The sequence below is a fragment of the Alexandromys fortis genome, unplaced genomic scaffold (genome assembly GCF_014885135.2).
Source record: "Alexandromys fortis isolate MF-2015 unplaced genomic scaffold, M_Fortis_MF-2015_v1.1 scaffold_71, whole genome shotgun sequence".
Classification (NCBI taxonomy): domain Eukaryota; kingdom Metazoa; phylum Chordata; class Mammalia; order Rodentia; family Cricetidae; genus Alexandromys; species Alexandromys fortis.
Genome location: NW_026067954.1, coordinates 2,027,320 through 2,053,678, shown reverse-complemented (window position 1 = coordinate 2,053,678; position 26,359 = coordinate 2,027,320). Strand labels below are relative to the sequence as shown.

At 45.4% G+C, this 26,359-nt stretch overlaps 1 protein-coding gene across 3 annotated transcripts in view; it reads left to right on the top strand.

Annotated features, from left to right (window-relative positions):
- The window catches only part of Mapk4 (mitogen-activated protein kinase 4), a 264,113-nt gene that overhangs the window by 117,945 nt on the left and 119,809 nt on the right, over nucleotides 1–26,359 (top strand). The window contains exon 1 of one of the 3 annotated variants that reach the window (XM_050151715.1): nucleotides 10,521–10,603. The exons of 1 other annotated variant lie outside the window; for it this stretch is intronic. The gene's annotated coding sequence lies outside the window, so the exon portion shown is untranslated. Of the gene's footprint in view, nucleotides 1–10,520; nucleotides 10,604–10,785; nucleotides 10,890–26,359 lie in introns of those variants that run through there. One more of the 3 variants, XM_050151716.1, reaches the window with a different exon arrangement.

Here is a 26,359-nt window from a genome sequence, read left to right as displayed (position 1 = left end):
ACACTGTATATTAAATATATGATTTGATTTCTTCCTTATTTGCTTTCTTTCTTTCTCTTGTCTTACGGGTCTGACTAATGAATACTTGGAGCACTATTATGAACGAGAACACGAAAGTGTATACCCTTATATCACTGTACACTTTAGAGAAATGCTCTCAGTGTTTCCATTCAGTAGAAAGAATGCCTATAGGTTTTTTATATAAAGCCTTTATTGCGTTGATGTGTATTCCTTCTACTCTTGGTTTCCTCAGGGCTTTTTATCATGACGGACGTTAATGTTTATTGAGTACATTTTCTGTCTCAAGTGAGATGATCATATGGTATCTGACCTTAAGTCTATTTATGTGCTGAATTACACTGAGAAGTTTGCTTATCTTGAACCAATCCTGCGTTACTGGAAGGAAACCTCTTCGGTCAGAGTACACAGTTTTCTTAATGTGCTCTTGAATTAGGTTTGCAAAATGTATATTGAGAATTTTTTGGGAGGTGGTTATTCTGAGACAGGGTGTCTCTGTGTAGCCCTGGCTGCCCTGGAATTTGCTCTCTAGACAAGGCTGGCCTTAAACTCACAGAGATCCACCTGCCTCTGCCTCCTGAGTGCTGGGATTATGCCACCATGTTATCTTATCTAGTTTTAGGATTGGAGTCTTGCTGACTTTGTGGGATGTGATCCTTCCTTTTCTAGTTTATGAACTGGTTTCAGGAGCTTTTATTATTAGTTTTTGTAAAAGTTGTCAGTGGATCCTCCAGCCCTGATTTTTTTTTTTTTAAATTGCTACTTCAATCTCACTGATTGCTTTGGATATGTTGAAGTTGTCAACACTATCCTGATTTAATTTCATTAGGTCACGTGTGTCTAGGAATTTATCTATTTCTTCTAGCTTTTCCAGGATTTTTGGAATATAATTTTTTAGCATATTCCCTGATTATTCTCTGGATTTAACTGGAATCTATAGCAACTACTTTTTTACCTCTCATTTTATGAATTTGAATTGTTCCTCTTCTATTTAGTTTGACTACAGACTTAGCAACGTTATTGATTTTCTAAAAACCTACCATTTGATAGATTTTATGTATTGTTCTATTAGCCTCCATTGCCGTTAATTTCTTCCCTGATATTTATTATGTCTGGCCACCACCTGCTTCTTTTGAGTTTGGATTGTTCTTGTTTGTCTCAGATCTTGAAGTGTACCGTGGGGTTGTTTATTTCAAATCTTTCTAAGTATTCATAGCTATAAAATTTCCTCTTAAATTGACACTATCAGATATCAGAATAGTTTATGATGTCTTAGCACTGGCTTGGTTTTGTTTTCCATTCATCTGACAGGTTGTTTCCCATCACTGATGCTTAGTCTGCAGATGTCTTTACTGGTGAAGTATGTTTCTTGGAGACAATAGAGAATTGGATGTAGGTTTGTTGCTTTGTTTATTTTTTAAAATTCAGTTATCCGAGCCTGTTTTTTTTTTTTTTTTGTCTTGTTTTGTTTTTATTATTGGCAAGCCAAAGCCATTTGTCTTTAAGGGTGTTACTGAAAGATGTTTACTAATTAATTTCTTTAATTTTGTGGTTATTCATCTGATTGATTTCGTTCTTGTTGGTTCTTCACCTTCTCCCTTCCACTGTTAGGGGATTTCAGGCTTATTTTTTTAGGGTGTTGGGTTCCTCCATACCCTCCTTTGTTCAGCCTTGCTCTTGTGAAAGTTATTCTTCCCTGTACTCTTAGGAGTGGAGACTGTCTGTCTTCTCCGTGTGTAGAGTATCCCTCTGAATATCTACTGGCTCAGTAGTCATGGCCTCCATTAGTTTGTTCTTGGTTTGAAATGTCTTTATCTCTCCAACAACTTTAAAAGATAGCTTTGTGGTGTAGCAGTCTTGGTTGCCAGTTACTGTCAAGGCCTGGAAGATGCCATTCAGTACTCTCTGGCTTTGAAAGTGGCTAATGACAGTTCTGATATTATTCTGATGCTTTGCCTTTGTAAATGATCTTATATTTTCTCTTAAAACTGTTTGTTCTTTTGAGACAGGGCCTCACTATGCATTCCTGGCTGGCTTGGAACTCATTCTGTACATCAAACAACCTTGACTTCACAGGGATCTGCCAGTCTCTTCTTTCCAAGTACTATGATTTAAAGGCCTGCACTACCATGCCTGACTCTTTGCTTAAAACTTTTAACATCGTTATGTTGCTTTGTAATTTTTTTTAACATCTTTGTATCTTATATAACAGAGAGGTTCTTCTACAGTTATGTCAATTTGGGGTGGTTTGGGGTTCTGAACATTTCTCATTTTTAAACATGTGTCTCTATGTAGGAGAAGGGAGCTTGTTGGTTCCCGGCTGCCCAGCTAGTTTAGACTCGAAATAATCACACAGAAACTGTATTAATTAAATCATGGCTTGGCCCATTAGCGTTAGCTTCTTATTGGCTAACTCTTATATTAATTTAACCCATTTCTATTAACCTGTGTATCGCCACATGGCTGTGGCTTACCAGCTAAAAGTTCCAACCAAAGTCTGTCTCCCATGGCTCCGTGGCGTCTCTCTGACTCTGCCCTTCTTTCTCCCAGCATTCCGCTTAGTTTTCCCCACCTAGCTCTGTTCCCCTATAGCTCTGCTATAGGCCAAAAGCAGTTTCTTTATTCATTAATGGTAATCATAGCACACAGAGGAGACTCCCACATCATCTCTAGGTTTGGGATTTTAATGTTTGTCTTTGCTCCTTCTTGTATCCATAGATTCCAGGTTTGCTCTATTATCTGCATCCCAGGGTTCCTGAATTTTATGATCATGTTCATTTACCTCAACCCCGTCCCTTACTGATGCCTGAAATGAGCATTCATCTGCCTGCCTCTGCCTCTTGAGTGCTGGGGTTAAAGGTTTGTGCCATCATGGCCTTGCCTAGACACTGTCTTACTTCCTTTTCTAACGTTGTGACAAAACACCATGCTGAAGGCAGTTTAAGAGGAAGAGCTGAATCGGGTTACAGTCCATGATGGCAGTGCAAAGGTGCCAGCAATAACAGCGGAGAACTCATAGCTTGATCTGAAAGCAGGAGGCAGAGAAGGAACACTGAGAATGATGGGAGTCTTTTGAAACCTCAAAGCCAGTGACACACGTCCTCCAGCAAGTCCACACCTCACCTCCTAATCCTTCACAAACAGCTCCACCATCTGCATACCAAGCCTTCAGACATATGAGCCTCTGGGGTCATTCTCATGGGAACCACCACAGGTACCACTGTGACATTCATACCTTTGCTTCCCTTTGCCCTCGTTCCTCTCCCTTTGTAGCCTCTTCCTCCAGATTCGTTCCCGCTTTCATGTCCCTTTGTCGACCCGTACTCTCCCCCATCACCAGGACTACCTTCTCTTGTCTTTTCATTTTTCTTGTATCTGTGAGCTATGCTTGCCTGGGGAAGTCACCTTGCTTTTCCACACTGCTTGCATTTTGTGTTGAGATTTGCACGTGTGTGGCTTTGGATGCCTCTTTCTGGTCGGTTGTTGCCCGGTGGTGGGGTTCATACTGACAGCCTGCCCTTGGAAGCTGAGCTTCCACTACCACTCAGCAAAGGGAAAACAAACTGCTAGACCTCTGTCAGCACAAGACCACACTACAGGTAGAAATGTTCAAAAAACAAAAATCAATTACAGCTCAGTAATGTATTATCAGTGACCAGAGAACTGAAAATGGCAAAACCGCTGTAGAAAATGCACTAAAGCGCACAGTTAATTAGGGTGAAAACAGTAAATGATTGAGATAAAGGGAGGAGACAGAAAGGGCCGGAAAAACCGTAAGATGAACGAGGAGACCAGAGAGAGACTGGGGGGAGGGGGACAGCGAAGATGTTCTTAATAATTGAAAAGTTCAAAATCACAATTAGAGCAATAAAAATACAAATATAAGATTGTTTTTTTAAAAATTAAGGCAAAGTGAATCGATGCCACTAAATGTAGAGACGATAATAGCAAGGGAATACGTCAAGAAAGGAAAAACGTTGACCCCAAATGGAAGAACAAGTGTGTGAGCAGGCAAGACAAAGGAGATCGACAATTAAAAATATAACAACTTGCCGGGCGGTGGTGGCGCACGCCTTTAATCCCAGCACTCGGGAGGCAGAGGCAGGCGGATCTCTGTGAGTTCGAGACCAGCCTGGTCTACAAGAGCTAGTTCCAGGACAGGCTCCAAAACCACAGAGAAACCCTGTCTCGAAAAATCCAAATATATCTATATATACATAATAACTTAAAGTAGAGAAGGAAGGTAGAAATCCTGCTAAAGTAGAGTAAAAACCCAGAGAGCTGGAGCTGAAGAACCCCACCCTCCGACCCCAGGCTGAGAAGTATCAAACTCCAGGTTAGTTTCCAGTAGAGAAGACCCATTTCCCTCACCAAGGACAGGGCCATTTCTCCTTGTGCTCTGGTCGGTCTGAGCCAGTCTCCTGCCACCTGCACTCCCCGACCCATTAGGTCTGGTTCTCTTGTTCGTCACAAATGCCTGTGTGGGCCTTCCCTCAAAAAGGCTAACCCGAGGCTGCCTGGTCTGTGGATGCTCTCGACCTCAGGCCCAGGGTAGCTCAGGTTTTAACAAATGCTTCGGTGTCCAGATGGTGCCTGGCTTTTGCCGCCCTAGTCACACACTATGTATGACAGAATGGGTTTCTATTCAGCTCTGACATGCCCACCAGAAGAACTACAGTCTCACCACAGCCTAAAACTGGACTTTGTTGAGGAATATTATTTTAACTAGGCAAAGGCATGTTCCTTTTGTTTATGCCGCATTTGTTTTATTAGGAAAAGATGGTTGCATTTGCTTCACCTTGGCTAAGGTGTCTGATTGGTCTAATAGGGAGCTGAACGGGAGAAAGGACAGGTGTGGCTGGCAGGCAGAGAGAACAGATAGGAGAAGTCCAGGTTCCAGAGAAGAACACGAGAAGAGAACAAGAGACATGCTTGGGGCAAAGAAGTCAGACGCCAACTAGACAGACAGACGTAGAGAAGCAATGAAAGTAAGATGTACAGGTGTAAGAAAGGTAAAAAGCCCCCAGGCAAAGGGTAGACAAGGAGAAACAGCTTAAGCTATAGGAGCTAGAAAGAAAAGAGCGAAGCTAAGGTTGAAGCATTCGAAACTTAAAATAAGTCTCTGTGTGTGGGAGCCAGCCATGATATGGGCAGGTCACCCAAAGGGAAGTTCTTCACTTCCAACCATTATCACCTGCCAGAGTAGTTCTCAGCCACTGATAAATTTAACAAGAGGCCTGAGTCTCAGTAGTTTACCCTGAAGCAGTGTCTGGCTGCAGGAAGACCCACAAGCTGAGATTACCTGAGCACTACTCAAAAACAGTCCATCTAAAGGAAATGCCTAACATTCCAACCGCTGTAGATAGGACCACCTGCCAGTACACACTCACCAGGACACCCCTAGACAAATGTCAGTCAATCAGGGGTCCTGAACCTCAAAAATACCTCACCCCCACCTTTACTACTATAAAAACCCAACTCTAACTGAGCTCGGGGCTCTCCGACCACTCCAATACATTGGACATGCGGAGAGACCGAGTTTGCAAACTTGGATAAAATAAAGGCTCTTTGCTTTTATATATGGAACTCCGTCTCCTTGTTGGCTTTTGCGGGGACTTCGTGGAATTGGTCATAACATGTGTCATCATTTGGGAGCTGGTTGGTGGCCCAAAAGGACTTGAGGTTCCTTTGGGTTTGTCCTGAGGGTGACACTGACCATTTCTATCTGGTTGACCTTTAGAAACATCTGCAGTCTGTTCTTCCGTGAGTCTGTGTTCAGCATGCGGCTCTGTGGGCTGTATCTTTGTCTGGGCTCTCCTCTGATAACTTGACTTTGTGTATTTCTGAAGCTTTTCTTCCTGGCTTTCTCTCGTCGATACAGTTTCTTATTCTGAACTATCTCTTTAGTTGGCTCACACAGAGGCAGCCTCTAATTTGCCATCTTACCCAGAAGGCCTTACGTTGTTTTAGGAAAGAGTCTCACAGTGTAGCCCAGGCTAGCCTCAAACTCCCAATCCTCTTGTCTTAGCCTTCTAAGCACTGGGATTACAGGAATGTACTGCCATGGCTGCTGTTCTAGTCTCATTTATGTTTTTATGGTATACTATATATTACGTATACATGTGTGCGCATGCTTGTCCACCCTAGTGTATGCCCGTGAAGGTCAAAGAACAATTTGTTGCTGTCCAGTCTCTCCTTCCATTGTGTGGCTCCTAGGACTTGAATTCAAGTCATCATGCTTGGATCAGGTGCCCTTCCCCACTGAATCATCCAGGAGTGTCTCTAGGAGCAGTTAAAAGGAAAAAGAGTGCCTCAAGTTTTAGTTGGATAATTAGAGCATATACAAGACCTATATCTTGTTTCTTTTTTAGTATTCATAGCTATTATTTTTCATGTCTTATTGCTTAATTTAATCTCTAAAACATTATTATTATATTAATAATAGTATCTTTGTCCTATTCTTGAGTTTGTTGGAAGTGCCTTTAGCGTTTCTTACTTTGTGTGCTTCCCGCTGAGTTAAGTAGGTGGCATTTACTGTCCCCTGAAAAGTAAGATTGGATCAAATCAGAGGGTCCTGAAAGAAAAAAAGAAAATATTTTAAGAAGAAAGGTGTGGTGATATTTGGTTTGTGATCTAACAAATAAAGCTTGCCTGAAGATCAGAGTGCAGACATAAATCACTAGTTAGCCATAGAGGCTAGGCAGTGGAGCCACACACCTTTAATCCCAGCACTCAGGAGGCAGAGGCAGATGGATCTCTGTGAGTTCAAGTCCACCCTGGGCTAAACAAGGTTGATCCAGTCTAAAAGAAACAGAGCCAGCGTTGTGGTGGTGGCTCACACCTTTCATCCCAGTATTTGGGAGTCACAGGCCTTTAATCTCAGCACTAGGAAGGTGGAGACAGGAAGGGATATGGCTGGGTGGAGAGAGGACTATAAGGCAGGAGTAGAAAGGAGCGTATTCCATTCTGTCTGAGGACTTGTAGAGACAGAGTACCCTATTGGGTCTGAGGATTTCAGAGAGGTAAGAACTAGTGGCTGACTGCTCTGCTTCTTCGATCTTTCAGCTTTCACCCCCCTAATATCTGACTCCAGGTTTTTATTATGAAGACCAACCAGAAACCGCGCAACGGAAAGGAATGACGAACCATACTTAAAGTTGGAGAGTGAGTCATTGGGCTTAAAAACACAGGCCACTGGCTATCCTATAGTCAGATAACAGAAGCGGGCTAAAAAGGGAATGAAGATTTTATTGTGAGGGACTGAAGACAGACGGAAACAGAGCAAAGTCGGCGGGGAGTTTTTGTTCTACTTTGGATTTGGTATTTATTTGTTTTCTTTTTATACAGGGTCTCACTCGGCCTCAAACTCCTTATATAACCAATGGCCTTGAAGTCTTGATCTTCCTGCCTCTGCCTCTCTGGTTCTGGGATTTACTTTTGAATGGCTGATGATGTTAAACCATTACAATTCTTTATTACATTTATTTACTGGGGGCAGAGGGGCAGGTCAGAGGACAACTTTCTGGAGCCAGTTTTTGCCTCCTACTGTGTAGGTTCCAGGGATCAAAGCAGGCTACTAGGCTTGGCAGCAAGGCCTCTACCCACTGAGCCATCTTGCCAGCCCTTAAACTCTTTTTGAATGCTGCTGTGTGTAGTCCAGCGGTGAGAAAAAAAACCCTACAGAAGGAGAGGGAAGAACTTTTTGTAGAAAGATGTTTTTCTGTGAATGAGGGAATGAGATCGTGTCCACAAGAGCGTATGATTCAGAAACAGCAGCGACAGATGTATTTGTTTATTGGTGTTAGATGTTGAACCCGAGGATGCCTCCACCCTCAGCTTGCCCTCTACAGGACCCAACCCCAGCCCAGAGTAACAGCAGATTGTTCATAGTAACAGGTGGGAAGGCAGAGTGAAGTAGACAGACATTAGTAAATGGACCCCTGTAGTCGCTTTTTCTTAGTATGCGAGACTTTCCTAGGTAATTCTGGTGAACCAGAAGGCTTCAAATCAGCATCCCACAGTTAAGAGTGACACAACCCAGGGAGCCTGCTGCTTCCTGCCTCCAGGGCTGCACCTGCATCTTGGGTTTCATCTGTGCCATAGAACAAAGGTGTTTCTAGCATGGCCTGACGTGAAGAGGGCGTGGCCTCTGATTTGTAGGCCTGACTGAGGCCGTAATGATCCCTTGGATCTGTCTCATTTTCACGGATAAGCCTGAACTCTGTGCATGCCTGTGTGTGTGTGTGTGTGTGTGTGTGTGTGTGTTTCACAAGCGGCACTTGCTTCAGATACAGCAGGGAGGAAAAACAGAGAGAGGAGAGACTGAAAGAAGGAGAAGAACAAGAAACACGAAAGGGGAAGAAGGAAAAGGAGCAGGGAAGACAGAGATGGAGAGGGGAGGAAGAGGAAGAGAGAGATATCACCAGACTTCCTTGCAAAAGGACAGAGGTTTGCTTTTTCTGCCTTTGCTGAGGGCTCCACCACTATACGTCAAGCTTGAGTAGGTTTCTCAAACCCGACCAGTCCTCATCCCTGGGGGAGAGGCCACAAGCCAAGGCATTGTTCCTCAGTGATGCCAACTCCTCCTTGGAGCAGAAGACATGGAGGCGAGGAAACTGTTGTGTAGTCTGGAGGGTTTGGTTTTCCTCACCACCTCAACCTGAGTCAAAGTGACCACCCTGGGATGAATCTGGCAGGCGGGGTATTTTCCTGTTCCCACATCCTCCAGGGCTACCCCAGAGGTGTGTCCAGACACAGGCTGTGGGGCGTGTGAGAGAATGACCTAGAGAAACACCCTGACTTTCCTTCTGGCAGTTACTCTCGGTGATCAACACCTACTTCCTCCAGCTCTTTCTCTAGGAGTCTCCCCTGAGGAGGGTTTCCAAGAGCAGCTCCCACAGGAGAAAGACTCCACACAGCAAGCTGGGTGGAAGGAGCCCAGGTAGACAACCCTGGTTCTTATTCGGTCCCCTGGCCTCGTGCAGCAGAGGACCCTGATACTCAAATGCATATTTCATAGTCGCTCATCCCACGGTTTGGAGGAGGGCCGCTTGCTATGCATGAGCTATTCCCTCATGCTCATCACATGGGGAAAATTACATTTCCCCAGTTGCCAAATGGAAGAGATAAATTACTCACATGGGCAAGAACACTGTTGCCACGAAAATGGTTTTCAGACCCCAGACGCTGAGCTAAAAGGCAGAGAAGGGAGACTCAGAGACTTCCTGTTGTCCTGGGTCCCCCTCTTCATTCCGCTCACCAGACCCTCATCTGACACTGGTGAATTTACTTTGTGGGACATTTGCCCTTCTGCCTCTTTTGCATAAAACACACCCATCTTGAGGCCTCTTTTTTTTTCCTTCCTAGAAGAGATGTTATAAAAAGGAATACATCAACACAGAACACTTCATATTTATTCATACTTGCTGAATTGATAATACTTATTTGTAATGAAAATTAAGTAAGTAGGATGTTAAAATGTGCTCTAGGGAAGGCACATTGAATTGTCTGACTATAGAGGGACACCATCTTTATCTTCGCCTTCTCTTTTAGGTTAATGCAAGTTCAGATAACTACTGTCTCTAACCTATTGGCTGGCTACCTACGCAATATGATTAATGGCAATTATATCTGCACAGTAATTACAGCTACCACCTGTTACCCTTTATAGGACCACTACTGAGCTAAATAATTGCTCCAGCTTCCAGTGCAACCCAACAGTTTTTGAGTTTTATGTTTTTACCCGTTTTTTACCCTTATACAACCCGAACATAATTTTTCAACAGTTACTGAGTTCCTTATTAAGTACCTGAAATTGTACCGCTCTCCGGGTCAGGATGAGGCAGAAATAAACACATGATACAGCAGACTCCGAGAAATGTTCTAGTGCAGCCCCCACTCTGAGAGCTTTGGTTGGGAGGAGGGGGGGCTCACGGGCACCTAAAGCCACTGGTGACCTCATTATACAATATTTAGTTCATCGCATTTTTTTTTCCCTGCTTAGGAAAGCAGCTTCCCATTTTAAAGGGACGCAGGCATTCAGTGACGCATCTACTTGCTGAAAGACAGCTCAAATACCAGTCACCACCAAAGTTTGGGGTCTGAAGGCTTCTCAGGTTTTTCTCTGGCTACCTTTCTGTGAGTTTTACTTGGACTTCACGAATTAGGATTGATGCACAGTCCAGGCAACCGGCAGCACTTCCAAGGCCATCTAGTGACCTGAGCTCCAACAGCCTACCCTGGACCCTCGGCCAGAGGCTGGCTCCCGCCCACACGGGTCTCCCCCTGCCTGGAGCCGTCCAGTTCCAGCCGGCTCTTTCTCTCCGCCCTCGGTCTCAGCAGTCAGCAGTTACTGTAGAGAGGGCTGACTAGGAGAAAAGATCAGGCTCCTACCGGAGCTCAGAGAGAGCTCCAATTCCCGCCATCTCTTCCTCCGGGACAGGGCCTTGGGGGGACCCCCAACCCTGCAGGAGTGAGGACCGGCTTCTAGAGCGACAGGGGCCCTGGAGAGCAGGTGCCCGGCGGGAGGGCCAGGCTGCCCCGGGACCAGGCTCCACGCAGAAGGTGCAGGAGCCGGGCTGCTCAGGTGAGGCTGCCTCTTGGTTTGGGTCCCAGATGGATGGTCCCCTGTGCGGTTCCCTGGGGTTCTCAATTCCCCCCCCCACCGCAGCAGGTGGGGGCCACGGGCCAGGGAAGGGGCGGGGCTGGAGGCGGAGCCGCGGCGGGGGCAGCACGGTGGGGGCCGGGCCAGAGCCCGATCCGGACTGTCGGGGAGCCGGCTGAAGCTCGTCCGCGACTGGGCTGGAGCAGCCGGGCCGAGAGCGCCGGCGCCGCGGCCGCAGACAAAGGGCCGCCGCGCTCCATCTGCTTCGGTGAGTGACTCCTGCTCGCCCTCTTTCTTCTCCCTCTGCCCGCGCCTCCCGGAGTTCCGTAGGGGTTCCGAGAGCTGGGGACAGCAAGGACCGGACTTCCAGGCTCACTCTGCATCTCAGCCTCACCTGACCCGTGATCCCCCTCAAGGCCGATCAGACACCCAACTCGCGACTTTCTGAGCGCTGGCCCGCGATCTCCGGCGGGACCCACCCGGCCGCCTTTCGGTGACCTCTTCCTCTGCACACCGCGAGCGGGTGCTGTCCCTGGGTCCCCAGTTTGGGTGAGAAGGTTGCGGCTTGGTTCCCCCATGGGTGTGTGCTAGGGAAGAGGACCTGTGGTCCGGGGCTGGGCGCCACGAAGGGACCCCACCCCTTGGGGACAGCGCGCATTCGGGGTCGCAGAGGGGCGGTTCTAGAGTTCTGATTCCGATCGTGGTTTGGAGGTCTGGTTCAGTTCCCTGTTAGCCTACCCTCCAGCTTATTTCCCTGTTCAACCGTCAGCCTAGCATTTTGCATGGCCGCACCCAAAAGAAGCGTCCCCTCTGCGGGTCGGTGGCCCGGGGCGGGAGAGGACCCGGCTGCTAGGAGTCCGCAACTGCTGGGGAGGGCTGGCAGTGTGGGCAGCGCGGGCAGCGGCTGGGGGCTGACATCACTGCTCTGTCCGGCCGGCTCCCGCTGCCTCGGGCCGGCTTGATCTCCATCAGAAAAGAATCGGAAGCGGCGGGCTTTTGCTTTTGTTCTCTCTCTCCTACTCTGGAGTCCTCAGAGAAACCCGGGTGGGTGGTTACCCAATGAGGGGGTTGTGGAGGGAGTTACAGGTGCTGCCCTGAAGTGACAATCATTGGAAAGGCGCTTTCCAGCCCCTAGATTCTGATCGCTCATCGATCCCCTGGAGCGGAGGTGGGTATAGCGTTCTAAAAGGGCGCGATGCCTGCCGTGGCTGCGCTTGTCACGCGCTCCTCCTGCACTCTGAAAAGCGCTACCTCGAGACGTGCATTTCCATTCATGGATCTGTGCCGCCGTGGATTTGATTAATGTCATCTCTGCCAGGTTCTCTAAGAACGAGTGTTGGCTAGTATTCAATTTCTAGCCTTTTACTGGAGGCCTACTGTGTGCAAGGCAGCTGTTTTAAGATTTTAAGATTAGCTTAATTTCCAAGATGCTTATTGAGTACCTACTACGTGCAAGATGGGTGTGTCATGCCGTTTTCAGTTTGACAGGTTCTTGTTGGAATATCTCTGATGTTTGAGGAAACTATTAGGACCCCGTTATCGTTATCCTTATTTACGGAGAACTTAATATGGGAAGGACATTTTTGGCTAAATGCTAGCCAAGTGCACTAGCAGGGCACACGCGGAGGGGGTGTGCATAGAGACAAGAAGGGGGGAGTGTAATGGGTCTTCAGCTTCCGGAGAAAACTGCATTTTAACTTTATAGATTATGGTGGTGGTTTGAAAAGAGCTTGACTCTACGCTTCAGACAACTTAGGCTTGAATGTTTGGGGGTTGGTTCCACTGGAACGAGGCAGAATAATGAAAAGAAAAAAAAAACTGTGCTGATTGTAACAGGGAATGAAACAAAGTTTAATGTGGCCAAACCCTAGTGCTTTAAAGGGAATCTGTGTTGAAGGCAGAAAGACAGACAGGGGTGGGGGCGGGGTGGAGGGGTGCAGAAAAGGGGCCACAGACAGATGGTGGGGACACAACCAACTCAAGAAGGAGTTGAACTCAAGAAGGGGTGAACTTACTTCAGCCTGGTACCAGGGCCAAGGGAGTGTCCTTACAAATGTTCAGACAGACCTGTTGAGAGATTTAAAGAGGTAGCCCCAGATTTTGATGCAAACTGGCCAGAAAATTATTATAGAGCCCCAATACAATGGTAGCTATCCAAACACTTCTATGTCAGAGCTGCAATCAGGAAATACAATCAAATCATCGTCCTTGTCTTGAAGTACTTGACACAGTTCATAAAAAATAAACTTGTAAAATTGCAGTTTGGGCATCAAGACAGGAAAGCCAAAACAGGAACATAACAAAACAAAGCAAAACAAACAAACAAACAAACAAAAACCAAAAGAAACCCTTAGAATTGTGGCTTTTCTTTGATCAGAAATGGAGAATTTCCATTTGTTCTGTGTGTTTATCTCTTGACATTGACTTCCGACAGATTCTGGTAACTGTGATCCCAGCTTCTTGATACGATGAACTTTTTCTTCTTAAAGTGCTTTCTGATTCCATGTTAAGTTCTTTTAAAACTCCATGGCATTTTTTTTTTTTTATATTTGTCTCCCCCCCCCCCCCCAGAGTCTTTTCTGGAAGCAGATGTGTTAGAAAATCTTCATAGAAAATGTGCTCACAGGCTCTATGCTGGCTCAGGAGCAAAGGGAAAGAAAAACCAAAGGAGACCAAGAGCAGGGATTTCTAGAGAAAACATAAGGTGTCATTACAAGACGAAATGAGTCCGTTGGAGGGAAATGACAGCAAAGGTGTCAGGAAGAACGGGACATCTTTCGGAGCCCGTAGAAGGGGCTAGATTTTCACCTGGAGGGCTTTCTGCTAGTTTGCTAGAGAGGGGCTGCCTGGGAGGTTTGCAGAGTGTTGGACTGTCGACATAATGGGAGCATCATTAAGTTTGGCGGTACTGAGATCCCCTAGCTGTCCCAGCAGCGGGTCAATCTTGAGCACCCCTACCCCCCATTCTTTCACGCATTCCTGGAGTGTTTTCACCTGAGCTGAGCTTGACTGTAATCTTCCTCCAGGCCAAGAATGCGTCTTCTTTCTCTCCCTGCTTCTGTCCTTCCCTGCATGCAACTGCAGACTGTCTGTGGAGTAGGTGACCCCGCAGTGTCTGCTGCTGCTGTCCACTTCTTCACCCTTTCCGTCCCTCCTCAGGGTCCCCTGTTCTCTTCACCCTTTCCAGCTGCTCCAGGAAGGCCTTGCACTCTGTGAAACCTGGTCTCAGGGGAAGGCAATCTGCTCTCAGTCTATTTGTCTTGAATGCGAACGTAGGTCACTGTTCTGTCGTCTGGGGGTCCTTGTTCTTTAAACCTCACTGAAGAGTGAAAAGCTGCCTCTATGGTGCGGATGCCAGGTGTCAGAAGTAACTGGTTAGGCGAGGCACCTTCCTGGTACTCCTGGAATGGTGACACAGTCCAAGGTCCTAGCTGTCCCATGATCCATATACCTCTGGAGACCTCAATCTTCTTTTTGCACAGGGTCTTGCTGTGTAGCCTAGGCTCACTGATCTCAAAGTTCAAATTTCCCTTTCTGAGCTTCTGGGGTGCTGGAACTGCAGGCATGCTCCACCATGCTCACCTCCTTCTCTTTGAAGTATAATTTCCATTTTCCCCTCAGAGGCTTCAGTGTTTTTAATCGTGTGGTGGTTGCACCTGTCAACAACTTGGCCTTCACAGGCTCTCCCGCAAGGTCTATAGATTGGTTATTTTGCAGTGGGAGTCTGCATCTCCCCACACACATGCCCATTACTTCAAGACAGATTCTAAACCATGGCTCCTGGACTTTGTGTTTCCTTGTCAAAGGAATGGGGACAGCTGTCCTTATAGAAATACCTTGTCTAGTCTTTAGTTATGTCCATGGCTTCTACCCATTGGATGCTGGTAGCCTATAGATCCACCCTTTCTAAATGGTGACAGCCCCAAGTATCTCCAGATATCAACAAATGCGCCCTGGGAGAAAAGTTACTCCTGTCTGAGGATGATTGTTCTATATAACACTGGATATTATGTATCATGCTCTAGCGGGATATTATGTATCATGCTGTAACATGATTATCCCGGAGAGACTTTATTTATTGTCATTTGATTCTTTTCCGTAAGAGTGACTTAATAAATGTATGATTAACTATGTAGAACTTTCTATATAAATAATTTCAGGTCAGAATTAACATTCTCTGTCAGCACAGGTGCTGGAATCCCCATCATCATCTTGTTAAGTTCATTTTTGAGGCAACTCTTCTCAGATTCTTCTCTTTAGTGTAACAATAACTTACCTACCAAAAGTGTGGGTAGCAGAACCATCACGGGCAGTAAGCACACCCCGCAGGAGCATCTGAACCCGCTGCTTGGGCAGGAGCTGGTGGGCGACACCAGGGCAGGGAAGTGGTGGTATGAGTTGAGTTCTGCAGGAATTTGCTTACGAAATTTGGAGATGCAAAATGATCAAGCCTTGGACAGGTCCTCTGACAGTCAAGTAGGGTACCGTGAGGGTGCCGTGAATTCAAGTTTCGGTTTCCTTCCTGGTAAAGCCGTCTTGACAGGGCTTGAGGAGTGATGGGTGAATGCATGAACAGGATATTAAAACCTTGCTTTGTGTGTGACCAGTAGAAGCCTAGAGGAGCCTCTCAGGGTGTTGTCTTAAATCACAGAAAGATCTGCATAGGATTGTGCGTTCCAAAAATGACCTGTGCTTCTGCTGATATCTGTCCTCCAAACCAAGAGCTTGACTTATCTCCGGTATCAGCGTGAGCGGTCTCACTGCAGGATGGAAAGAGGGCAAGGGTAGTTTAAGTTCAGCCGAGCTGCAGTGATAGAAGTTACTTTTGTGTCTCGGAAGGCGGGACAGTGATAGAAGTTACTTTTGTGTCTCGGAAGGTGGGACAATGATAGAAGTTACTTTTGTGTCTCGGAAGGTGGGACAGTGTCCAACGCACTGCTTCAGAAAGCAAATGAAGCCTGTCTTCAGGTCATGGAAGGGTCACTGAGAAGTTTTAGTAAGAGTTCATCGATTTAGATTTCTCTCTTGGAGTCCCCAAGCTTAGACTGAGACTTTTTCGTGCATGCAGACAGACCAAGAGGGAAGCATTTACCCTCTTATTTTGGGGGTGGTGGTTGTTGGTGATGCACAGGCAATTTAAGTACTCGTAAGCTAAATAATAAACCACTAAACACTATATTTTAGATTTTAATTAATTCTCCAGTAAGTTAATTAATCTTTTTGCCTTAGTTGAGAGCAATCTAGTTTCATTATGTAAATACCCCTGGCTCTGTGTGAGGTTAATCTAAAGTCAGTGTATCAAAGTCTAGATTAACAACAACAACAACAAAAAAAAAGCAAGAAGATTTGCTATTATAGGGACATCAGAAAATAATATTTTATTTTTAAACGGACTCTTTATATGAATATTCTAAAGACTTGGGATCTATTGAGTTGGTTTTTTTTTTTTATTTAACTCATTCACAGAAAATTGAACTGAAAGAGATTCAAGGGTCCCCTGAGCAGCCTTCCTTGCCCATCATGTAAGTGGGGAAACCAAGGCAGTGAGCAGTTAGATGGCTTCCCAGGGTTACAGAGAGGACCATCAGGAGGCTGGGGCTGGCAGCCAGGAGTTTGCCGGTCTCTCAGATGCTCAGGGCTGCTGGGATACTCTTCAATCTTCTTGGTTGCCAGAGTTTGTTGGTGGAGAGGGAGGAGGCAGGAAAAGGATTTAATCACTTGCCTCATTTCTAGGGCATCTCATTCTGAGAAAGCGACTCAGAGATTCAAACTAATTACATTGGTGCCAGATGTGTGTGTATACACACCCAGTTCTGTAAACAACCAAGGGGGAACTCCAACAGTTGGGTTGAGGGAATGGAATTATTTTATAGAACTTATTTTAGCTTGTTTTAAGATCTCTTTACAGCGAATGATAACATTTATGTTTCTGCTTAGGAAAGTAATACATATTCATGAGTATCAAAAATAAACAAATCTATCTGTGCACTTCTTTGACCCCATTCATTTTTCTTTTTTAAAAAACGGTTTCCCTAGCTCATTTTAAAATAAAGTTGAGCCGGGCAGTGGTAGCACACACCTTTAATTCCAGCACATGGGAGATAGAGGCAGGTGGATCTCTGTGAGTTCCAGGCCAGCCTGGTCTACAGCGATAGTTCTAGGACAGCTAGGGCTACACAGAGCAAACCTGTCTCAAAAAAACAAAAACAAAATAAAATTGAGACTATATTATATGTACAATTTTAATTTTAATTTCTTTTCAGTTAATACTAGGAACAAATGATACTTATGATTCAAACTCTTGGTCAATGTAATTTTTAATGAATGGGTAATTCAATATTTGCAGGCTCCTCAATGTATCCCGACCCTTTGCTATTAGTAAATATTAAATTTCCCTCCAAGTTCTCCCCAATGAGTCATTGTGCCTATACTCTTTCGACAACTTATATTACTGGCTTTTCCCTATGATATATTCCCAGATAGTGAAGTTACTTAGCCAAGGGTGTGATTAAATAAATGTCTTTCTGAAAGTGGCGTGCTAGCTTTCACTCTTGCTGTTAGCAGTGAAATTTCTTCACACTACCGAGAATGCATGATACTCACTGTTTCTATATTTGATTGATAAAATTAATAATTTTGTTGATGTCGTTTGCATTTTAGTTACCGAATAGCTGAGCATTTTTTTCTATAAATTTTTTTTCCTGTTTGTGTTTTCTTTTGGTGAGTTCCTTTTCTAGCTGGTTTTGTGATTAAAAACAAACAACAACAAAAGACCAACAATACCTGTGTATAAGCCATCTCTCAAAAGAAAAAAACCAGTGCAGTGTGCCTCTGATTTCATAGGTAAAATGGGAATTTTATGAAAGATTGTATCCATTTTTATTTTTTATTATTTATTGTTTTTTCTAATATTTATTTATTATTTATACAATATTTTGTCTGTGTGTATGTCTGCAGGCCAGAAGAGGCCACCAGACCCCAATACAGATGGTTGTGAGCCACCATGTGGTTGCTGGAAATTGAACTCAGAACCTTTGGAAGAACAGGCAATGCTCTTAACCTCTGAGCCATATCTCCAGCCCCCTATTTATTGATTTTTTTTTGAGACTGGGTTTCTCTGTTAGCTTTAGTGCCTGTCCTAGAACGAGCTCTTGTAGACCAGGCTGGCCTACAAGAGACCCACTCGCCTCTGCCTCCCGAGTGCTGGGATTAAAGGTGTGCGCCACCACTGCCTGGTTTAAGATTGTGTCCAATCTTAATGGTCCGCGGTGGTGCCAGAATCTCAAGTGTTGTGTTTATTTGCAGTAGTGGAGCTGCCTATGAATTACTGAAGCAAACTTGGAGGGTGTGTGTATGGGGGGGAGGAGAGGGAGAGCTTTGCGAAGACTGCCATACAGTGAACCTTTGCTGAGCTTCACAGGCACCAATTCTTCATCTCTACATCAGCCTGTCAAGTGGAAACTGGCAGACAGAGAGATCAATACCCACACTTGTAAACAGAAACTGTACTTTCGTTTCCTGGCCGCCCAGACCTGAATAATCACACAGAAACTATATTAATTGTAATAGGCTCAGGCATATTCCTAGCTAGCTCTTATATCTTAAATTAACCCATTTCTGTGTATTGCCACGTGGCGGTGGCATTACCTCATTTTCTACATGTCTTGTTTCCTCAGTGGCTGGCTGGCGCCTGACCTGACTCTGCCTTCTTTTTCTTTGTATCTCTGCTCAGATTTCCCACCTCCCTTTACTCTGCTAAGCCATTGACTGAAACAGCTTTATTCATCAACCAACAAAAGCAACACATATACAAGGACTTCCCACATCACACACTCATGCACACTTTCCGTCATAGTTCTTTCCCACTGTTCCATCGCCAGCGTGTGACCTGTCTTGATTGTGTCTGTGGGCTTGAAGAGAAATTAGGCTGGGGGATATTATCAACTTTCTCCAAATTTGATTGCTTATTTATGGGAGAATTTTTGTGGTAAAAAGTCAATTTGCCATCCTAAGTTTACTGTGCCTTCTCTCATACTACTTCCTGTGTTTTCCACCCAACCCCACCCCAGTTTTTTTTTTTTTTTTTAATTCTTCCATGCTGTATTCTGCATAGTTCTGTCTTCCAAGTCCCAGTGTGTTTCTTTAGCTATATCTAATCTGGGTGGAATCCATCTGTTTGCATTTTCAGTCTTAATCACTGAATTTCTTTTGTAGAGTTCTCGCTCTTTTTCAACATCATAGTCTTGCTTTACATAGTTTCCACTTCCCTTGTAATTTTTGTTGTTGTTGTTGTTGTTGTTTTTGAGACAAGGCCTTGCTGACCTCCAGTTTAGCACTGATCTTCCTACCTCTCCTCCCAAGGTTCAGGGTTACAGGTCTGCGCCACTGGCTCCTTGGTTTTATCCGTATGCTAGGCATAGATGTTCGGTATCCTATGTCTGGGAATTTTCCCTTTGTAATCCCTAAGCCCTTGCTCTTCCTCATTGTTGCATGTTCTGATTTTCTTGCTGGCTCGTGTTTATGTTGCCGTGTTTCCTCGTTTGGTTGGTTATCTTTGAATGTGTGCTGAGTACTGTAGCACGAAGACATTCTAGCTGGTCTTAATAATAAAAACCCGGAGTCAGATATAGGGGTTAATGCTGAAGATCAGAGAAGCAGAGAGGCCAGCCACTAGAGAGTTCTCTTACCTCTACTAATGCATAGACTAAGCATAGCAGAGAGGGGTTAACGCTGAAGATGGAACTCAGTTTTCTAGGGTTGGTGGCAAGCCTTAACCTCTTGAGCCATCTTGAAGGCCTGATTCTGGATTCTTTCTCCTTCCTTCCTTCCTTCCTTCCTTCCTTCCTTCCTTCCTTCCTTCCTTCCTTCCTTCCTTCCTTCCTGTCTCCCCCTCCCTTCCTCCTTCTCTCTCTCTCTCTCTCTCTCNCTCTCTCTCTCTCTCTCTCTCTCTCTCTCTCTCTCTCTCTCTCTCTCTCTCTCTGAGACAGGGTTTCCCTGTAGGTTTTGGAACGTTAGGTGATTTTCCTCATCTTCAGAAGCCATTCACTCAACTGCAGTCTCAAGGTTAGCAGCCAGTCTCTTCCAACCTTACAGGATAAATACTTCAGTAGCATTTATGAAACCAGAGAAATTTATGTTGAGAGTCATGTATTGGTTGGGCAAAAGAACAAGGTGCTGGGAAGTCCTGTTGGCCCCCAGAGCCTCTGTTGGCTTTCTAGAGGGAGGAAGGAGACTCTAGTTATGTTTTTTTTTTTTTTTTTTGAGTCCCTTCCCTCTGGATCCCTGCACCAGAAAATATTTGATTGTTTCTTTGCTCTCCTCCCTAGCAGCTTCAAATCCCCTGTGCTTCAGGTCCGTAGCCAGGAGGTAAGTGGAAGGTTGTGAGCATCAGAATTCAGCCCGGCAGGAATGGTCCTAACTAGGGTGGGCTGTCTCCACCAATGGTTTTGAGAACACTCCATACCATGGATTATTTTTGCATATTCCACAATGATTGATCTAGCTGATACTTTAATTTGATAGTATTTCACACTGGGAAAGAACACATTTAATTATCTATCATCTTTCTAGAAACAGAAATCCACCGATTAATTAGGCTTTAACAACTGTCCCTGGAACAGATCTGCCATTCCACTCCTGTGTAGTTCTGGTCTGCGACTGCTCCCGTTGGAAGAAATAATCAATTAGTTCTGAAGAAGCTTATTATTCTGTTGTCTGGGAAAAATGTGCCCTTCCATTTTTAGAGGCAGACTCACTGGACACTCCTACCAGTTATAAGAATTCATGTCCTAGAGTTTTGTATAGATACACACAATTCTGCATGTACATATGGTATAGAAATAGCAGCCTGATGTCTAGGAGAGATGGGGAGACAGAGTAGGGGGTAGGACGGGGGATTAGGCTCAACACACAGCGTATACGTGTCTGAAAATGTCCTTATGTACTGTATATAACAAATATATACAATGAAGAAAATTGAAAAACGTACAAAATATTTGAAGAAAGAATTCATGAACCGTCACCCCTCAGCCTGAAAGGGAGAGATTCGTTTCTTTCAATGTGATTTACTCTAAGCACACGCTCCAGCTTCTTTCCCAGTAGCCTGGGCTCTTGAACTCACTTTTCTTTTTTAAGAAGGTAAAGTTACTTGAAATTCATCAGCGTGACCCTGTTTTTTATTTTTGTCGCATACTCTGCTTATTTGGATTTGTTTCCCCCCCAGCCACCTTGAGACTCTTTTGTTTGCTAACAGGTAACATGTGCTACCGTTTCGATAGCATCTGTGAGAGTCCTAGGCAGCTGACACAGTCATGCACGTTATGTAGACTCCTCTGCCTGTCTGAGACCCAGGCATTGGTTCCAGGCAGTGCTGGGAGTGCCCAGAACTTTCCAGAGGACTCAGAACTGTCCTAGTGCTCTCAACAGGACAGAAGGGACAGAAGTCCAGAACCCGCCATGATCTTTATATAAGGGGAAACCGAGGAAGACAATTGTGGTGGGTCATTTCGCAAGAAGAGCTAAGAAATAGGTCTCAGGGGTGGAATAGACGCTGAGTCTCCTGATTGGAGGAAGGAGGATGTAAACTTTTTGGGAATTATGTATTTCATTACCTGTGGCCAAGGACTCAGATGGCCTTGACGGCCCATCTGTCTGCTGTACAATAAGGTTCTTGAAATATGTACCATCCAAATGGCAAACAGAAATACCTAGGGCCACAGAGTGAGGCGAGGGCTTTCACATTGCAGATGAAAATAGTTGTGGGCCTGTTGTAGCCTGACTATGTTTCTGCTTTTCTATATTTTCCTTTTTTTAAAATCTGGAGATTGAAGATGAAAGAAGCTTGACGCTTGGGACCTTGTTAATTGTGTTGGGTCTCTTGGTGGAGGAGAGCCTGTGTGCAAGTTCACAGTGGCGATGCTGATGCTTTTAGCTTACTTAGTGATTTTAGTTTGAAGCCAAAAGAACTCTCATGCAAAACCCCAGACCCGCTTTTCCTCTGCAGAAGCCACTGAGCGTGAACTTCAGATAGATTAGTGTCACAGCAGGCAGGGACGCACCGTGGGCTTCTCTCTCCAGTTTATCCACCAGCAGGTATCTGACCTGAGACCCCACACTCAAAGCCTGTCACCCACTAAGTGCGTTTTTAGTTGTGCCACCCAACAAACAACATTTAGAATTTGCCCCACGCCTCCGTCCGGGCTTGTCCTTCTCCCTAAGCACAAACTCCTTGTCTTTCTTTCTACATTTCCGGTCGACAAGAAACGATAGTGGCCTTATTATTTAATTATCACCACTAGAAGTAATGTCAGATTTCAGTAATCTAAAACTACACTGCCTCACACTTAGGTGATTTGAAAAAGGATATTTCCTCTCTAGTAATAGATATCTAGAAAAAATAGAGTTGCAGACCCAGGGGCCAGTGCAGAGACCTGTGCTTATGTAGAACAAATAGGCAGGCTTTATTGGGAGGAGACATTGTTAGTTGTGGTAAAGTAAGATTGAGGGAAAGGATTTTTTATTTTATATTTTCATATATCTATATATGAAATAGATATAATTTTTTGCTTACTTTTGGGAGAGTTGGAGACCTGCCAAAACCCAGCACCTTATATAGGCTAGATAACTGATCTAATACTGAGTTATATTCCCAGCCTTCATACAATTTGATTTTTAAATTAAGTCAATATATTTATCCATTGAGAAAGTAATGGCAAAAGTTGAGATGTTAAAGAAAAGAGGAATGTAAGATCCTGTCCTGTGCTCAATCTCTAGACTTTCTCGTTGGAAACTGTGTTTTTATAAGTTAGTTCCAAGTCTACAGGAACGTACAATAGTATGAGTCACGTATATCTGCCTTGGTTTGGTGTAGTTCCCGCAATGGAGCCTTTTATAAAGCGTGTCAGTCTTCCAGGACTGTCCTGTGTCCTGGGCTAATCCTGCCATGATTCCCCTTTCCCAGGTTGGAACACTTAAAGTCGGCTAAGATGAGCGTGTGTCTTGTCTTAGATGGCATAGTCACCACCTCGTAGCCCAGGACCAGAATCCATGTTTGGTTTTTGGTTCAATGCTCTTTTGTCCCCAGTAGAAACAACTTTATTCTGCACATTCGTTTTAAAACAAAACAAAACAGAAACAAAAGAACACTCCATGCTGCCTCTCTGGTTTCCTGCCGCTATGTCCATTTTCCCCCCTGCCTGGAACCCTAGTTAGAAGTTAGAATTGTTCTCACTAATGTATCGGCATAGGTGCCCACTCCTCCTCCATAGGCTTATTGTGTCTGGTAAATTATGTGCACTCAGGGGATTGGACACCCAAGGAACTCTTCCCAAAGCTAGAAATGGCACCATTTCTACAAGGCTAATGTCATTGTACCCAGGAACATTCAAGTCACATGATATCTGAGCTGGAGGAACTCTTTGAGAGAATTGCCTTGCTCGTTTCATAACCGAGTAACTGGAGATCACGGAACTTGTCCAAGACTCCACAGGGAAGTAGAGGTGGCATAGTATGCGGAGTCCAGTTCTGCTGACTTCCTGCCCAGGAGACTTCCTCTCTTGCTGTAACAGTCGTATGGAGCAATTGTCATGGTCCTCAGGGTTTCAGGGATCCACGCTGGCAAGAAACAGGTCAAAATAAATGAAAACCCCAACTAAGAAGAGGAAGTCTCCAAAAGGAGGGGCTGTATTGAGCTTATTTTTCTAGGATGTCATTGTTTGGAGAGTCTCACTCTATGGCCCGGACTGGTTTCAAACTCACTATGTAGACGAGGTTGGCCTTGAACTCACAGGGATCCTCTGGCCTCACTCTCCCAAGTGCTGTTGTTATGTCTCAGTCATCACACCTGGCCCCATTATTCTCATATATCATATATGTTGCTCATATTCACCCCTCATTTCTCTGTGTTGTCTAGTCCTGCTCCACCTGGATCTCTTCTTCCACTCAGTAATTCCCTCCCTATTTTCATGTCTGGAGGTTTTGTGTTTTGTGTGTTTGGAGCATGGGAAAGGTAACAGTGGCTATTATACCACTGAGGAGCAATGACTTCCTCTCCCTCAGCAGCCCTCGGCGCTTCATGAACGCTACCCCCACACATGCTGAGACTCTGACATCCTGGATCTGCAGGTCACATGACTGCTGTGAGTTTCTGAGTTACAGCGATTGTGGCATGCCCCCAGGACAGTGTGTCACAGCAGACCACTCTGGTCCTTTCTTTCCCTTCCCTCTTTGAAGCGTTTGCTGAGCTTTGGGACTGGATGTGAAGGAGGTTCCCTTAGATCTGGGCACTCGGTAGTCACTCTCAGCACTTTGACTAATCCTGACTCTTTAACAGTGCACTGCCCGTTGCTAGAAAGAAGCCTTTCTGACCATGGTTGAGAGCATCACCAGTCTTACCAGTATACGCCACACACACACACACACACACACACACACACACATTTAGAAGGCAATTTGACAACACGTCCATTTAGCAAAACAACAGTAGTGGGTGCTCCCCTTCCCCCGGTACTATGACTCAGCCTTTTTTTTTCTTTTCTATTTTTTTTTTATCAGTTTGCAGTACCAGGCATGGATTCCCTTCTGTGGATTAAGGCCTCTGATCAGATAAGAAATTATTGATTGCTCTCAGAACAGTCAGGCCACTATTGTACCAGTGGGCACATCCTACCCGGCAGGTCAGTATTGTAAGCACACAGCGTCCACTGATGAGTAAGACTAAATGACTTTTCTCCTTCTGAAACCAGTGTAAATCCATCCAGCCCCGGGAAAACTAGTCCACCAGAAGGACATTTCCAGAGCAGGTCCAGCTGGATTCTCTGTGTTCTGGGTCTCCACTCCAGTGGCTGAGTGGTCTGGGTGTTAGGATGTCTTCTAAGATCCTTGGATCGTTCTTCCATGCAGATGAGATTGTGACACCCAAGATTGCCTTGTGCATAGGAGGCGCTCAAAGGTGGTGATGACGTGTGACATGGAGGTAGATGGATTTATATGAAATGTACCTGCTTCTTTATTTCCACGGGGCTGGCTGTCTTATGCTGTGGTGGCGAGTAGGTATAAAACCTAATGCATTCAGCCCATAGCAGTAGCCTTGATAGCCATAGCCATTCACTGAACTTTGAGCCGAAACGGACGGACAGACAGCCGAGATCCTCCTAGTTACCGCTCCATTATCTCTGCTGTGGTGGGTGTGTCCCAACTGCCCGTCACACTTCTGATGTTGTCTAATATTGTTCTTCACGGTCACGTGGCCAGAAACTGGCACCTGCGAAAACGAAGCATGTCAGCTCTGACTTAGCCTTGGGTGAACCCTGTCCAGGACAATTTGTTTCTGCCTAGACCCTTCCAGCTTCTCAGAGCTCAGAGGTCCTTGGGGCCAGAGCACCTATGTGGCCTGGTTTCCTTTTGTTTCCAGGTGATTCTTGTTTAGTCCAGGGGGAAGGGAAGGAGTATATCCAACTCTGACCCCTGTGCGGTTAACACCTTAGGCAGGGGCTCTCCAATCCAGTCATCTGGAGGGCTTGTTAAATTACAGCGCTGGGGGATTCCCAGAGCTTCTGATTCAGCAGGTATGGGGGGGGCAAGAATAAGCATCTCTAACACCTTCCTGGAAGATGCTCACACTGCTGCTGCTACAAGGGGGAGGAAGGAAGTGGTGTGGTTTAGGAAAAGGTCAAAAGATGCTGAGATGGGAATTGGAAGTAACCTCTCAGCCAAGAAAACTGATCATTGTTTTCTTTTTTCTTTTTCTTTTTTTGAATTACAAAGATCTATTTATTACCTGCTAGGTGTTGTACAAGCCTTGCTGCTGTACTGGCCAATACAGAGAGAGCCATAGAGCCGGTCCTTGGTGCTCTGCAGGGGAGCATCTGGAGCTTTCTGGGATATCCATGTTTCATAGGCGGAGGGAATGTGCCTCAGAGGGGGCTTCTGGGGGAAGCTGAAGATGCCCAGGAGTTTGCTAGGGGACCACTGGGCAGTATCCCAGGGGCAGCAAAGAGAAGACAAGAGAGAGGCAAATGTGGCATGAGGACACAATCAGGGCTCAGTGCTGGGGGGACAAGCAGCGGTTGCTGTCAGAGCCTGTCCTTGTAGGGAGGAGCTTGGGCCAATCTGAAGTCAAGCGGGAGTGGTCTATGCTGAAGCAGGTGAGGGAGCACCTGGTCTTGTTAGTGCACTGTCTGCAGGTTGGAAAATGGACTAGAATGAACATGCACCTATAATATACACGGGCAACATTTCCAGGAGGCCCTCTGAGAGTGAGGAGGCCACTAGGGACATGACCTTTCCATCCTCTTGTCCTTGTCTCACCCTCTCCCTCTGCCCCGTAGTTCAGACTTCAAGACTCTGACCATGCTGGTTCTCTTAATACAGAGACTGGTTTCGAAGGGACATGAAATGACTCTGAAGGTTAGGGAAACTTTGGAACAGTTGAGACACAAAAATGCAGCCTTGTGAGGGCTGTTTAAAAGGGACTAAGACTATCTTACATCTTTAGCCTAGCTGAGGTTGGACAGGAACACTCTTAGTCCATTGCGTATTGGTGGAGAACTCTTGAGTTTTTCTGGCATTAGCCAGGGTCACATTACCCCCTTGGCTGACCTTGAGACAGATAAAAAGCCCTGTCACCTGCTGCTGGCCACATTTCCTTCCCTCCCAACCCCATTCCCTTTCAGTTTTAGACAGGGCAGTCTCTCCGGTTCCTAGTACCCTAGCCACAGAGCCGGTGCAGAGCAAGGAAGA